At 46.1% G+C, this 15,937-nt stretch overlaps 1 protein-coding gene across 3 annotated transcripts in view; it reads right to left on the reverse strand.

The window, feature by feature from the left end:
• The window catches only part of LOC135388521 (E3 ubiquitin-protein ligase UBR5-like), a 272,129-nt gene that overhangs the window by 222,424 nt on the left and 33,768 nt on the right, over positions 1–15,937 (reverse strand). The gene's annotated exons all lie outside the window — the stretch shown is intronic.

Genomic DNA, 15,937 nt, shown 5'->3' on the forward strand with positions numbered 1-15,937 from the left:
TTGACAATACAAAAACACATCTGCTGTACACTGAACATTTTATTAATATGCGTGTTGCTCCACACATGCGCACTGCTTAGAACTCAGTTGATGTTGATGAAAAAAATAGGGAGAAATAGGGAACTCAGTATCATGCCTGATACCCTAATGACCGTCGTTTTGTGGTTGTCCAGAGATGGGCATAAATACATTTTTTGAGTATTTAAATATAAATACAAAATACTTTGTTGAAAGGGGTATTTAAATACTCTTCATAAATAGTTTTCAATATGAGTATTTAAATACAATATATAAATATAGTATTTAAATACAGCAACTACTACCATAAATACTGTGAGGAAGATGTCATCTGGAATTACAGAAATAACGATGATCATAAGAACAAATTAGCAAGGAGCAATAGCATTTATTTGTTAGATTATCTTGGCAATTTTAATATTAGAAACTTCCTTTAGGCATCTTCTGTTCAGCCGTACAATCAGAATCGCAAAGGCTTCTCCACAGGTGCTGACGAACAAGTGCTTGTATTATATTTGACGAAGATGCTTCGTAGCACAAAGTAATAGGGTATTCGCGACCATTGTCCGCAACAACAGTGAAAAACTCGCCATCTACACACGCACACACACATAAAGAGACGATGATGAGATGGGGCTGATGTCGGACAACAGTCTGGGCTAGACATGTACAAGATACTCAAAAATGTATTTAAGATAAGATAATAAATATTAATGTTACAATGCAATTAAGATAGAGTACAAAATACTTCAAAAAGTACTTGAAATACAGTTAAGATACTGGGCGACCGAAGTTGATTCGTCATGCGCAGCGAAGGGCGCAATTGTTATGATTCGAGCCTACTGTGATAATTGCAGTTTCATTGTGATAAGTATTATAATAATAACGAATACAGTTCTATATGCCATTTGACAACAGAGCTGGTTGTCCATCGCGTAGCAAAAAGATTACAACGAAACAGCTGTTGTACAAAATGCCGCATGCGTTCATAGTACACGCACGCATTGCTTACTAGGGGCAAAAGCAGGATGCTACGATTTTTTGTTCTGTCCACAACAGTTGTTTCGATCCAAAGCCAATAGGTTACTCTGTGGAAACCTTGCAAGAATGTCAGAAATACAAGCAAAGAGACACTCAAGAGCCAAGCTCTGAACAACAGCTTTGTAGCGTTCCCCTGTGATTCTCTCTTACAATGAGACATGAGGTACAACAACCGAAGAAATGTCAACGCATGCGCATTCTCCTTGTTTTTCCTCGGTCGTTCGTATTGTCCGGTCGTTCCGTATTGTCCTCGTCTGCTGTAGCTGCGTCGTGTCTAAATGTCGTTGATCACACATTTTCCGCGGCACCCTTTTTTCTTTTCTTCTTGTCTTGATGGGAAAGTTATGCATCAACTTGTACAACTTCAGGAAGGTGAATTGCATTGTTGCATTTTTGGTGATACGATATGCCATGTAAAACAGTTGACATGGTTACAGAAATACCATGTTTTTATTTTTATTTTATTAAGTTATTTAACTAACTAACTACTAACTACCACTCCCAAAATCGAAAATTCTCTTTCCACACCCAAGGTCATCAAGTATAGCTTTAGAACAGGTTTGCTAGCCAATTTTACATAGCTTTTAATTATGACACCCAAATACTCATAACGTTGTACTCGCGCGCTCTAGCCCGAAGAGGAAGAACCAGTTCGCCGCGTGTCTCAGAAGAGGCACCCGAACTGTTTATGTGACCATATGTACCCATGTATATCTAATATCTTGTACATCCTCGAAGGAGGAGCAGCAGTCGCCAAGTAAAAATGCTCCAGAGCAGTCGTGTGTTTTGAGCATCTAGACGAGCGAGAGGTTGTCTACACATTGAACACGCGACCGTTAGGATATCCCGCGAAACGTTCGTCCTGAGTGTCAGCTGGATAGACTGCTTGGAGGGGACCTTGCCCCAGCATGATAAAGTTCCGAGGGGCAGTGGGGCAGACACTCAAGCCCCCACGTAGTTGTGTTAGTGTATATCACACAAACAAATGTCGCTGACTAACAGCGCAGTGTGGGGTTGGTATGACATTTCAGACGCGATGGAACTACGGCAGACGAGGACAATACGGAAAAAGGGCGGTGTGGTGCCTTTACGTCCTTTCCGTACTGTCCTCGTCTGCCGTAGTTCCGTCGTGTCGAAATGCCGTTGATCACACATTTTCCGCGGCACCCTTTTTTTTCTTTTCTTCTTGTCTTGATGGGAAAGTTATGCATCAACTTGTACAACTTCAGGAAGGTGAATTGCATTGTTGCATTTTTGGTGGTACGATATGCCATGTAAAACAGTTGACATGGTTACAGAAATACCTTGTTTTTATTTTTATTTTACTAAGTTATTTAACTAACTAACTACTAACTACCACATTTTTGTGACTTCATAAGAAGAACTATTAGCTGGGAAACCACATATGTAAGGACGCGTACATGTTCACTCGCAAGAGTCAAGGACATTGGAGATGGAAGAAACGTTTTACGGAAGCTTTTCGATATCATGCAATGCGAAAGACCAGAATACAGAAGGCTTTGGACAATTTTTAATTGCGGGAAATTTATTTTTTTTCAATTGAACTTTGAAAATTGCCAAGCGAACCTTGCTTTTTTTTTTTTTACAGAAATATGATGTCCTCCACGGATAACCGCAGACCCAGCAAAGACTATGCACAGTATCGCAACAGAAATAGTCGAAAAAAAATTAGTAAAAATTACGCTGTAGCCCCGCCTGCTCGATTTTCACAGAGAGAAACGTACGCGAAATCTAAGTCTAGATGAGAAAGTGTCCCCGCCTTCATTTGTTTTGGCCTTTGTGATAAAGACGGTTGTCACCAGCATCAAGGCCAACGCGGCGCAAAGGAAGGTAAAACTCTAGGTAAAACGAAAGGCGGAAACACTTCCCCCTCTCCCCTCAAATACCGTGGGCTTTTCTTTGTGACAATCAAGCAGGCGGGGCTAAAGCCGAATTTGTACTAATTTTTTTTTTTTGGCCTGTGGTTATCCCCTGGAGGAGTTCATATTTCTGTAAAAAAGTGAGGTTCGCTTGGCAATTTTCAAAGTTTAATTGAAAAAATAAATTTTCCGCAATTAAAAATTGTCCAAAGTATTTCTCAATGGTGGCAAAATTTTCCAGAAGGTAATTGCCGGAAGTCTGACAATCCTCCGGCAAGTACGTAGCCAGTTAGAATTTTGTATCACCTTACGTGAAACACCCTGCATAATATAATAAAGGAATGATGTTACAAATGAGTACTATATTCTTAGCTCGGCTTTTGTTTACGTGTGCTGATGCTGAAGAATCCAATCATTTTTTACTCGTAGCAACCATGCACAATTGGTTTCCCTATATCAACGGAGACGACTTCCACAACTAACGTTACCTAATCTGAGCTGTTTTCTCTCTTGGTATGGGTATGCATGCCTTCTGTTAGGGTTACAGTATCCAAAGGTTTCTTAGACGATCTGCAGGGCAATCACCCTGCAAACAACACAAAGAGGAATTCCCCACGATCAGAGCCGTAGCGAGGCAAGTTTGCGGCCCGGGCAGGGTAAATCTGAAGCACCCCCCCCCCCCCCCCCCTTCTCCAACTGCTGTCAGAAGCCCTGTAAACAATGAAATGAAAACGCTTATTTGCACTGCTGAGATCGTAAATTCAAATTTCCTCCGTTCCCGCCTTATCCTGTCCAACCAACCTGCCAGGGCCTGCCGTTCGGCGCCCCCGAGGACGCCCGGGGCGGCTACCCCTCTCGCACACCCGTCGCTACGGCTCTGCCCACGATCCCCAACCTGAGTATGACTACTCTACGTTGCATTGACAAACAATACACAGGGGCAAAAAGACGCATCTTGTCGCGTTCTGCAATACACAAGGTCAACCAGGGACCTGAAGGAAACTCCAGATTGTGTTTTCCGAGGTTCAATCACCGATGGAATTTGCACTGTTCTTAGCATGCATTGCTAATGTGTATGAGAATGACATGAAAATAAACGAAAATTTAGCCTATATGTAGTTCGAGTCCTAGTCTGTACGAAACTGATTACTGATTCTTGTACAAAATTGATTATTTATTCTAGGCACAACCCGGTTATGCTAAAGAGGACACTCCTATTTGCTTTTCGTATTAGAAACCTATTTGACTGACCAGTAAAATAGAAATGAAGCAAGCGCCTTCTCAGGTATACGTAAATTTTGCAACTTCACCAAGACGGAGGTTGCATCGGAAATAACCCAGGCAGCGGTTTGAGTCACTGATGATGTAGTTAATATGAGTGGGCCATTGAAGGGTGGACGTGATATGAAGACCAAGGTACTTGTAGGAGAGTGTGTGACAAACTAAGGTGTTACCGAGTTTGTAAGGGTACAGAGATTGGTGTCTCCCGACGTGGAGGTAAGAACATTTAGATGTGTTTAGTGGCATCAGCCATGTTTAGCACCATGAGTCGATAAGATTAAGGTCTGATTGGAGGAGTATTTAGTCTTCGGAAGATACAATATATTTATAAACGACACAGTCGTCGGCGAATAGTCGGACTGGAGATGAGAGATTAGTTGGGAGGTCATTAATGTAGATTAGGAATACAGTTGAACCAGACTATATCGAACCCGGTTATATCAAATTATTGCCTATATCGAACATCCGAAACATCCCCTTGAAAATACCATATAAATGTATAGGCGTGCTGTACGTCTATATCGAACAGCCGGCACCGCTGTCATCGGCTATATCACACTACCGCTGGAATCCTATGACGCGCTCTTAGTAACTTCCGCACATTTTTCGCGACTGAAAAGGACAAAGTGCGGCTTGGAGATTAGGGATGCAGTCATCCACATGAAAAAGAGTTGGAAATGAGGGCAGGCTGCCAACGGGAGAAGTTAGTGACCCCACGGAGCTTTGTTTCATACGCTCCGAAGTGAGAAATCACGGGGTCATGCGTCATGCTACCTTCCCCGAGCATGCGACCTGCAATGGAATCGTCCATGCCGGCCATGCGCAGTGCGTGGCCGAGACGTGCGCAGTGGTGACTGGCGTCGGAGCATTCCTTTGGTAGGCGTCGCCATTTCAAAGTTGGCACGAATGAGGCAGCCATGGATGCTAAGAAAAGGAAGAACGTGGACTTCGCGACCAAGCTCGACATCATCCGACGTGTTGAGAATGGAGAAAAGAAGTCTTCGGTAGCAGAAGCATTTGGCATCCCACGAAGCACGCTGAGTACGCTTTTCCGGAACAAGGCAGACATGAGAATGAAAGCAGCAGGACCAGCAGGACAATCTCGCAAGGGAGCATGCCGCTTGAGGACGCCGGCGTTTGAAAGGATCGAGAAGGCGCTGTACGCATGGTTCCTGGATATCCGGGCCAGGAACCTTCCCGTGGATGGACCAACGCTGATTGAAAAAGCCAAGTGCTTCGCAGTGGCCTTTCACGACGAGAACTTCAATGGCCGTACGGGGTGGTTACAGAGATTCAAGGACCGCTACGAGATAGTCGGAAGAACAATTTCAGGCGAAAGCGAACTGCGAACGCCCAGGAGACGGAGAAATGGCTGTCGGACCAGTGGCCGGAAATTTCCGCGAAGTTCTCACCTGCGGAGATTTTTAACGCGGACGAGACTGGTCTGTTTTGGCAAATGGTTCCGAATAAGACTCTCGACATTCGTGGCAGCACATGTCACGGAGGGAAACTCAGCAAGGTTCCAGTGACTCTCCTTTTAGCAGCAAACATGGACGGGTCTTGCAAACTCCGCCCGTTCGTGATTGGAAAAAGAAAGGCTCCACGGTGCTTCAAAAACTGCAGAAGCCTTCCCGTCCAATACAGTTCAACACTAAAGCATGGATGACGCGGCAGCTGTTTTCGGAGTGGCTACAAGCATGGGACAGCGAGTTGGGTAGGTCTAATCGTCGCGTATGCCTTCTCCTGGGCAATTGCTCGGCGCACCACTCATGCCAGCTGCAGAACATTGAAGTGAGGTTCTTCCCGCCCAATATGACGTCAAGGCTTCAGTCCCTTGATCAGGGTATCTTAAAGGCATTCAAGGTAGGCTACCGGAGGCGTCTGCTTCAACGCCTCCTGATTAATCTTCGAATAGGTGTGGACCTCAAGATCGACCTGTTGGGTGCCACATACCTGCCAACTTGGGAACATCCAAAGTAGGGAGATTTCAAAAGCGGGCGGGCGGGGGGGGGGGGGGGGGGGGGGGGGTCGGAGAAAGCCGATGTTGGGTGGCTTTTATTTGCATATATAACAGGAGCACACTTCACCCCAGCAAGCCCATCGGGCACAAGTTTTGCAGCAACAGACTTTGCCCTCTCCGAGAAACTATCTGGGTGTCAAGCTGTGGCAAGGCTATGACACTTTCTCAAAAGAACGCGAGGACACAAAACTATGTCTCTGTTCTCTTTGCGAGGTACTCAAGGTCGAAACACCTAGTGCAAGGGCACCTTTGTTGCCCGAAAACATGGAGGAAATGACCGAACCATGACCAGAACTCCGTAACACATAGGAAGCGGCAGCGATGCTGATGGCAATTTGGCTGGTATTAGATTGACGTTTTCGTCTATGTGCCCAGAGAAAAAGCAGGCGTTTGATATATAGAGAAGGAAACTGCATTTTCCGGGAGATTTGCTTCTCGGCCGTACAATCGTACAAACTGGTCCGAATCCAGGAGTCTCCCGGATGAATCGGGAGAGTTGGTAGGTATGGTGCCATACAAATGATGACCAGTGCCTGGAATGACGTCAAGCGCGAAACAGTAGCGAACTGCTTTCGCAAAGCGGGCTTCATGGCAGTTGCAGACGAGGCGTGTGCAGATGCCTTGGACGACGATGACGACTTCAAGTACGCTCTGGACAACGAGTTTCGAAAGGTCATAGAGTTCCCAGAAGCAGTTCCCACTGATCTGACGGCACATGATTTTGTAAGCGCCAACGACAATGTGCACGTTGTGGCAGAGATGATGGATGCGGACATCATAGCAGACGTTGCTGGTGACGACGGCAATTCAAGCGGCGATGAAGGCTCACTGGGAGGTCTTAACGGCGACGATGTCATGCCCACAGCCGCCGAGATCGCTTCGGCTTTCACTACCATTCGTCGCTGCTGCGGGGCAATAGAAGGAGCTGAACTTTCTAATTTAGGAGGCCTCGAGAAGATCGAAAATAGTGTAATAGACTTCATGGCTCAGAACAAGAGACAAGCCCAACTCACGGAGTTCTTCTGTCCCAAATAAATGTTGTTATAACTGTCCTGTTGCCCGCTTAGTTTGTGCAGTTTCTGCTCTCGTTCATGCAAATCGGTAAGCTCCTGTTTCATACTATCCCAATTAAATGGTGATTAATATGGCACACGTGAATGTCAGTTAAAATACAAATGTTTTATATATCGAATTATCGAATTATTTGCCGATCCCCTTCTAGTTCGATGTACAGTCCAACCTCGATATAACAAAACCCACGGGGACTGCAATTTCTTTCATTGTATCGAACGTTTCGCTGTATTGAATTGAAGGTCATGAATCGCGACCTTCGAGAGGGCGCGCGCTGTACATAAGCGTCGATAACTCCCGCTAAGAGAAAAATTACAGCAACTACAAATACAGCGCCAAACAGCACCTACAGCATTTTATTCTTGTGTGAAATAGCTGGTTATTCGCGTCTGCGTCGTGCCTAGGTGCACGTACTAGCATTGTTCGTATGCCGCCAAAGCCTCTGCAGCGTTCTCCATATCGTGTTGTGATCCTGCACACCTTCCAAGCACGTCTGTGGCAGTGCGTCTTCCGTAAGGCTCTTCGTTGCTACGACATGTTTGTCCCCGTCAAGAAAATAGGCCGCCACGCGAACGAAGCGTTTCCCACACACGCGCATTGGCACCTTGCGTCTCGTGCTCCTTTCGTCCTGTACTTGGCTGCAACCGGACAGTTCAGAACTAGCGCGAAAAGGAGAAACCTCAGAAGGAAAATCCCAAACCTTCCAATGACTCAGACTTCCTTTTGTAGGCACCAGATTCCTCCCGACCCTAATCGCACGTGTCATCCTTCGCCTCGGGAACAGGACGCAGCTTGCGACCTTTGTTATCGTGACCATGAAATTGGCTTTGGGGCCATAAACCTTATCTCGTTCTTTCGCTGTATCGAGGCGGCGGGTAAAAAGTATTTCGTTGTAGCGGGAGATAAAATACATTGATCTCTATGGCCCTCTACCGAGGAATCCAAATTATTTTGCTTTATCGCGAATTTCGTTATACAGTCAAACCTCGTTACAACGAAACGCGATATAACGAAATTCGCAATAGAGCGAAATAATTTGGATTCCCCGGCAGAGGGCCATAGAGATCAATGTATTTTAACTCCCGCTACAACGAAACACTTTTCAGCCACCGCCTCGATACAGCGAAAGAACAAGATAAGGTTTATGACCCCAAAGCCGACTTTAGGGTCATGAAAACAAAGGGCGCAAGCAGCGTCCTGTTCCCGCGGCGAAAGATGGCACGCGCGATTAGGGTCGGGAGGGATCTGGTGCCTACAAAAGGAAGTCTGAGGCATTGGAAGGTTAGGGATTTTCTTCGGAGGCTTCTCCTTCTCCTTTTCGCGCTTGTTTTGAACTGTCCGGTTGCAGCCAAGTAAAAAGAGCACGAGACGCAAGGCGCCTTCGCACACGTGGGAAACGCTTCGTTCGCGTGGCGGCGTAAGTGAAGAAATCAGCCTAGATGAATTTCTTGATGGGGACAAACATGCCATAGCAACGGAGAGCCTTACGGAAAACGCAGTGTCATAGACGTAGAAGGTTTGCGGGAGATCGCAACACGATATGGAGAAAGCTGCGGAGGCTTCGGCGGCGTACGAACAATGCGTGACACCGCGTCTTCTAGGCACGACGCAGACGCGTATAACCGGCTATTTCACGCAAGAATAAAATACCGTAGGTGCACTTTGGCGCTGTATTTGTAGTTGTTGTCATTTTTCACGAAAAACGTTTCCGCGTCGTAGCGGGAGTTATCGACGCTTATGTACAGCGCGCACCCTCGCAAAGGTCGCAATCCGTGACCTTCAATTCGGTACAACAAAATGTTCGATACAACGAAAGAAATTGCAGTCCCCGTGGGTTTCGTTATATTGAGGTTCGACTGTATCGCGTTTCGCTGTAACGAGGTTTGACTGTATGCGGGTTCGACTGTAGTAGGGATCTAATACAGAGCCTTGTGGAACACGTGACGTAACGAGAGAAAGAGAGGAACAGTTATCATTAACAAATGTTTATTGCTTGCTTGAAGACAGGTAGTTCGTAATCCATAAGAGAAGGGTGTCCGGAATCTTTAGACAAGATAATTTAGCGATTAGCCATTTGTGTGGAACTTTATCAAAGTCCTTTTTGAAATCTAATATTATTATGTCGGTATAGATGCCTTTATCGAGGTGATTGGATAAGTCGCGAATAAATGAAGCTAGTTGGGTAGTACAGGAGAGATCGCGACAAAATCCATGTTGAAACGAAAAGAAGAATGAACGAGCTTCAAGGAAGTCCATTATATTTGAGAATATGACGTGTTCAAGTAGTTTGCATGGGGTGCTAACAAGAGTTATGGGGCGATAGTTAAGAAGGCGTAACTTCGAGCCACCTTTGTGTATTGGTATGACTTTACCTATCCGCCAGTTGCTAGGTACATTGCCAGTGGAGAGTGATTGGTTGAAAATGTCAGTTAGGAAGTGGCTAGAAGCGTGCTTGGTGCTCTTGAGGACTTTAGAGTTGATGTCGTCAAATCCAGGAGGAGAGCTTGAGGGAATCAATGAGGTGACAGATGCGCGAAACAGAGAACTGAGGCATGTCAGCGTACCCAAGGGGAGCTAGGTGGGGAATATTGGGAGGCTCAATGTCCAAGTAGTCACTGCAAAAAGCGATGTTAAATAAATCGCAGCCCTTGTGGGTGGGTAAATTATCACCGTCGTTAAGCATTATTCGTTCACGTTGAGCCGGCTTAATGAGGCACCAGAACTTTCTTGGATTACAGGAGAGAGCAGCAGGAAGGTCGGAAGAAAAAAATTCAGCTTCATGAGAATGTAATCCTTTTTTGTAAAGACTGGCATGTGTGTTATAAGTTTTCCAATCGTTAGGATTGTTTTTGAGCCTGGCCCTTCTGAAGAGTTTCTTCTTTTTGTTCAGAAGGATTTTTAGTCTACGGTTAAATAGGTATATGTAATACGGTTTATATAGGGACTTTTGGACAAAAGTGAGATAACAGAATGGGAGACAATCACCATTGAAAGCCATTTGATCTTTTAAAAATCGAGAAAAGAGCATGTGCCGTGAAATATCCACAGCTGAATTTCAGTATGCAAATGAGCTGAAACCGAAAAAGCGCGCCTCTACGCCAACAGAGGCTTATCTGGCCAGCAGATCTGCACCTACTCCAATCATCTCCATCACTCCAATGGACGTGGCCCTCTGACGTGAAATGAGCGCTGTGCACCCTGCGTTCCCAGTCGCCGCAGTTTCTGTTTCAACTCATTTGCATATCAAAATTTGGTAATGGATATTTTAACGCACGTGTGTGTTTCAGATTGAATTAAAAACAATTAAAAACCCCCAGTGCTGGGTAGGACAAGGACAGAGGATAAAAGGACAAGGACCGGCACTGAACTGCAACCAAGTGAAGTTTATTTTTTTCTTTCCTTTCGAGCAAACCAGTGACACCCCTCTCACCCCGCAAAAACCGACCAAAAGAGAGCGCTATACACTAGAAACAAGTTCTTCCAAATCTGCTTGCCTATCTGTTGTTTTTCTTTCGTGCGTTGATAAATTCTTCTATTTTCTTGGTGAAATCAATGGATGCCATACTAACTCAATTATCCCCTTCCTCTCGAATGTACCTAGCCTCCTGATAAAGAAGCTTCCCTCTTCCATGCCCGTGAAAAAGAATTTGCGTTCCGCGATAATCTGGGGGTTGTTTTTTGCAACCATCGCAATCTTTTACGTGATCTTTTAAAGTTGAATATTGGGAGCTTGGCCTGGCATGCTCCTGCAACCTGACGTTGACGCATCTCTGCGTTTGCCCAATGTAAAATTTCTTGCAACCTAAAGGAATTTTGTACACGACATTCCGTTTGCAACCGGTGAACCTAGTTTTGTGTTTTATTGTACATTCCGGGTCTTCTGGATTATTGACTTTCCTGGGAAGTGATGCCAGCGCGCCCCCTTTCCTGAAAACCACGTTTTTGCGGGGTGAGAGGGGTGTCACTGGTTTGCTCGAAAGGAAAGAAAAAAATAAACTTCACTTGGTTGCAGTTCAGTGCCGGTCCTTGTCCTTTTATCCTCTGTCCTTGTCCTACCCAACACTGGGGGTTTTTAATTGTTTTTAATTCAATATGAACCAACCAGCCCAAACGCTTACTCTGCTACGTGTGTTTCAGGACTTGTTAGATATGGAATGGCTTTCAACAAGGATTGCTTTTGCCTAAAATCCCATAATTTTTGGTAATTAGTAAGGCCCGGATATTTAGGCACTAAAAACGAAGGAGATATGCAGGAGTTTATGCACTCAAAAACGCCAAAATAGGCAATGAAGTGCAAAAATAGGCACGTTAATCTGGTACGCTCTTGCGCTTTGTGGGTGTTTCAGAATGCTCCTTCCGGGAAAGCTTGCTCGTGTAAAGCTTAAAGGCTACGGCACCGTACAAGCTTTGACTTCTGGAACACGAACGCAGACTCGGCCAAGAACCGCACTATACAGTTGAACCTCTCAATAACGAACGTCAATTTGACGAAATCCTCTGTTTAACGAAGAATTTCCGTCGCTCGTAGGCGTCCCCATAGACGCCAATGTATTTTTGCGCTCGATTTAACGGAATACATTTGTTTGGTCGCCTCTATTTAACCAAGTCTCTGGGCGACGAAAGCCTTCTGCACACGTCTTTGCCCTTCACTGTGAAGAAGAGGAGGAGAAACCTTCCCCTCTCCGTTTTCCTCACACAAGTTTTCGTTGGTTACTGCGGTTGCCACGTGCTGTAGGCACGAGCGCGTAGACATGTGCAGTGATCGAAGTGCCTCAAAGTAGGGGTGTGCGAATCCGAATATTTCAAGTCGAATCGAATATCGAATCGAATGGGGGAAAAAATTCCGAATACCGAATCGAATGTCGAATATTTGCGCAAAATTTACAATATGCGACTTTCGCACTAAAAGTTTCTATTTTGTAGCCCATGGCCTTAGTGTAATTTTTCTGGCATTAACTGTCACAAGAGAGACATCCAATTCTTCTGTTTAAAGCCCCTACTCTTTAATTTTACATGAGAGTGCTTCCTGCTTTTCAGGTGAGCCTACACTTACTGGAGTACTGGAGCGGTTACCTTCATTTCAAAATTTTATGTCAGGCAGTAGCATGTTATACGGACGAGGCTGTAATTGTTTCAGACAACCACAGGCCATTTGTGAAACAAACGAATTGGCATCCTGCCTCAGTTTTGCCATGAACACCCTTTAGTTTCTTTGCACTCGTCCTAGGAAGTTCCACTACTGAAATTTTAGATGTAAAGGACATCTTTAAGACACCCTTCTTGTTCATGGGCTGTAGTCATTATTCAAGAGTCCTAACTTTTTTAAAGGCAACCTGACAGACATCAAATCAAAGTCCCTCATCGGCACTGCTAAACTGCATGTGGGAGGGGCGCCGCCCCTTCCACATAAAATGTCTACAAAACTAACTTTGGATAACGTTATCTTAAACTAAACACCGTCCAGCCTGTGTTGGTCCTGCAGCAAGGGCAATTTCGTAAAGGAGGCTTCACCTCATACACGGAAGCATCAGGTGAAGCCCACTTTCGGGTTGTGTCGTTCATATTCGTGGAATAGTTGAATATTCGAAAAATCGAATATTGAATATTCGATTCGCGAATCGAATAGTTCGAATATTGAATATTCGATTCGCGAATCGAATAGTTCGAGCGTTTGATATTCGATTCGATTCGAGAATTCGAATATTCGCACACCCCTACCTCAAAGCGTTCTGGCACAGGAAAAATTGGGATTTGGCGCAGCATGGCACAGCTTAGTTTTAGTTTCGTTGTGTCATGGGCAATTTTCCACTCAATTTAGAGGCGCTAGATTGGGGAGCCGCGCGCCTAACCTGGCGTAGGCGCTTCCGAGGAGTCAGTGCAGAGCAGCCGTGAACTGTGTGTCCACAATCGCAATGTGTTTTGTTGTCGAATAGCCTAGCAAACCTCAAAGGTAGCAAATTACAGTGACTGTCAACAATAGGTGTAGCGATGAACATACAGTAAAAGCTCGTTAATTCACACCTCGTTAATTCGAATTTCTGGATAATTCAAACAAGCCATCGCGGTCCCGCCAAGCTCCCATACATATCAATGTATAAAGTAGCTCGTTAATTCGCACTCAAATCAGCCGCCCTGCGCATAATTCGAACTTCTCGGGCGCCCCTTCGCGCTGCTGCTGGCAGCCTTCCAGGGCCGCACGTGGCCTAGATAGGCGGTCACCCATTGGGGGAGAGACATAGAGTGGGAGACATTCCTCCTTTCTCCTCTTGAGAAGAGATCTCTTCCCCGCTTCCTCCTCCTCTTTGTTTGCAACGCCTCGCTGAGTAAAGTGTGGACGGCTTCGTGGCTTCGTTCTCGTGATCTCGCCACGTGTAGACTGCTGCAACCATGCCTCCGACGTCGTCCCGTGGTAAATACGGATCGAAAATGCTGAAGGACAAAGTGGACATTCTGCGTGAAGTCGACGCTGGAAGGATCAGCAAGAGTGACATTGCAAAGAAGTACGGGATACCAAAAAGCACGCTGTCGATATACATCCGAAACCGCAAGTCCATTGAAGACTCCTACGAAAATAAGGATTTCACCCCCGAGAGGAAGAGGCTCCGACATGCGAAGCACCCCGAAATGGAGAATGCCTTGATCGCATGGATTAAGGAGATGCGAAGCCAGGACGTTCCCCTAAGTGGTCCAATAATTATGGCGAAGGCGGCGGACTTTGCACTCCGGTTGAACATCAAGGACTTTACAGCATCTGATGGATGGTTTCACCGATTTCGAGACATGAACTTGTGTTCCGGAGAGTGTGCGGTGAACGTGGCAGTGTTAGTGCGGAAACATGCACGTTGTGGAAAAACGAACAGTTGCAGGACTATCTGAGGAGATACTCGCCAGACGACATTTTCAACGCAGACGAGACTGCTTTGTTTTACAAACTTCTGCCGGACAGAACGATCACCTATAAAGGGGACAGCTGCACGGGCGGAAAACGCAGCAAGGAACGCGTCACGGTGATGGTGGCAGCGAACATGGCCGGGACGGAGAAACTTCCCCTCTTCGTGATCGGAAAGTCTCTGAAGCCGCGGTGCTTTAAGAACATTCGGACGCTGCCGACGGAGTACGCTGCCAATGGAAAGGCGTGGATGACCGCCGATCTCTTCAAGCGACGGCTTACGACGTGGGACAGAAAGCTTGAATTGAGGAACCGAAAGGTTCTCCTCATCATTGACAATTGTTCTGCGCACAAGATGCACGTCGAACTGAAGTCTATCGAATTAGCTTTCCTGCCAGCAAATACCACCGCGATTTTGCAGCCAATGGATCAGGGTGTGATCAAGAATATGAAGTCGTTTTATAGACGTCATATGTTGGAGCGTATGATCTTGTGCGGTCCGAGCTACACCGTGACTCTGCTTGGAGCACTGCACATGCTGGCGCGCGCGTGGGACCAAGTCACGCCCCGTACTATCGCAAACTGTTTCAGTCACAGCGGTTTCATTGATCAAAGCAGCTCAAGCGCGCAGGACACTTGTGTGCAGGAACTGACTGATGACATATGGGACCAGGAGAATGTTCCTACAGACATGCATGAGGCGCTCCAAGGCGTGCGCTTCTCTGATTACGCAGACGCGGATACCGCTGCGGTGGTCTGCGGTGTTCGGAGTGACGAAGACATCCTTGCGGAAGTGTCGGGCCGACAAGAACCCGAGGAGGAAACTGAAGAGGACCAAGAGGTCGAGGAAACGACAGTGCGACCGTCCCCATCGCAGGTTTTGGAGGCGCTAAGTGTTGCGCGTCAGTTCTTCAGTCATGAAGAAGGCCAAGAAGAGGCTCTTCACCATCTTCGTGCCTTGGAACGCAAGCTGATGGTGCTCAGATTTCGAGGGCACAAACAGCAAGCGATCACTGACTTTTTTCTTCAATAAAAATCGTAAGCTTTACTGACCTTACCAATGCTGTTTTTGACTGTTTCCTTTTATCTTTCGTTAGTTCGAACTTCGTTTAATTCGAACTTTTTTCGCGTCCCCGCGGGATTCGAATTAACGAGCTTTTACTGTAGAAGCAAAATGCTAGCTGGTTGGTGTATACTTGACGTTGGTAACATGTCCCTGAGCTTGGGGAAAACAAAGGATGACACAAAGCAAACAGCAGAATTGTTGGAGTGTCTGCATGACGGTGCACATGCGCACTGGTTGGCTAGAGCTAGGCTAGGCCTAGCTGGCATCGGCTTCAACTGAATAGCAGGCTAGTAAGTTGCTGTGACAGCTCCCTCTTACGTTTCAATTCGGTCAAACGCTGGCACGCCTCCTTTACTTCGGGATTAGTTTTCTCGTCACGCATGCCATCCTCGTGGACTGCGAAATAGTCGGCTACTCTGCGCATTGGCGGAAATGTAGCAAAAACAGCCTCTACAGTGCAGGATGGTGCAGCACGCTGTGATTGGCGCAGTTTGGCGAAGCACTTCCATCACTGCATGTGTGCCGCCGCCGCCGGTAATTTTCGGTATGCCGACGCCATTCTGAAACCGGGGCCATTTTGCAGCTGTTTTTGGATACAAAAACGCACATTGCTAGCACCTCGCGATGTCTAATTTGCTTTTGTTGATGCCAATGACAGTAGGTTGCGGTTT

This window comes from Ornithodoros turicata, chromosome 3 (assembly GCF_037126465.1).
Source record: "Ornithodoros turicata isolate Travis chromosome 3, ASM3712646v1, whole genome shotgun sequence".
Lineage (NCBI taxonomy): Eukaryota > Metazoa > Arthropoda > Arachnida > Ixodida > Argasidae > Ornithodoros > Ornithodoros turicata.